At 39.3% G+C, this 545-nt stretch overlaps 1 non-coding gene across 1 annotated transcript; it reads right to left on the bottom strand.

Moving 5' to 3' along the window:
- Positions 1-230: 230 nt before the first annotated feature.
- On the bottom strand, positions 231-302 carry trnav-uac. Its single transcript has one exon. It is a non-coding gene; the product is annotated as a tRNA-Val (tRNA).
- Positions 303-545: the final 243 nt, after the last annotated feature.

The following is a 545-nucleotide window of genomic DNA, read 5'->3' as shown; positions in this document are numbered from 1 at the left end:
ACGTGAAAATGTAAAGTGAATCGACTATATTTTTTTGTAGGCGAAACACGACAGCCAGCTGTGTGCTGCAGTGTCCCACAAACAGTCATGAATTAAGTAACCAATTGATTATTATTGTTTTTTTAAAGGAATTATTACCCCCAGAAAAGTGATCCACCAATCGACTAACAACCTGGTTCCTCCTTGCTGCTAGGTAAACAAGTGTGGAGTAAAGGAACTTGCCCAACGTCTCACCCTGCCGGGGATCGAACTCAGGTCTCTCACTTGTAAGGCGAGTGCTCTAACCACTGAGCTACAGGACTCCACAATGAGTTGGATTCGCAGACTCAAGATAGTTAAAATAGCAGATAATATCAATTTAAGCAGAATTGTAGAATTAGAGGGGGTAGCAAAGGTCCTACGAAGAGAGCTTGGTAGAATATTCACATGAACTGATAACTGGCAAATAAAGTTTAAATACTGTACTGATAACTGCAAGGTACTGCATGTAGGTTTCCAAATTAAAAGAAAATTTAAGAATTTTCTGCAATTGTGTGTAATGTTAC

The sequence above is a fragment of the Callorhinchus milii genome, unplaced genomic scaffold, assembly GCF_018977255.1.
Source record: "Callorhinchus milii isolate IMCB2004 unplaced genomic scaffold, IMCB_Cmil_1.0 Scaffold4, whole genome shotgun sequence".
NCBI lineage: Eukaryota > Metazoa > Chordata > Chondrichthyes > Chimaeriformes > Callorhinchidae > Callorhinchus > Callorhinchus milii.
Note: the sequence above shows the minus strand (reverse complement) of the source record. Positions and strands in the feature narration are given on the sequence as shown.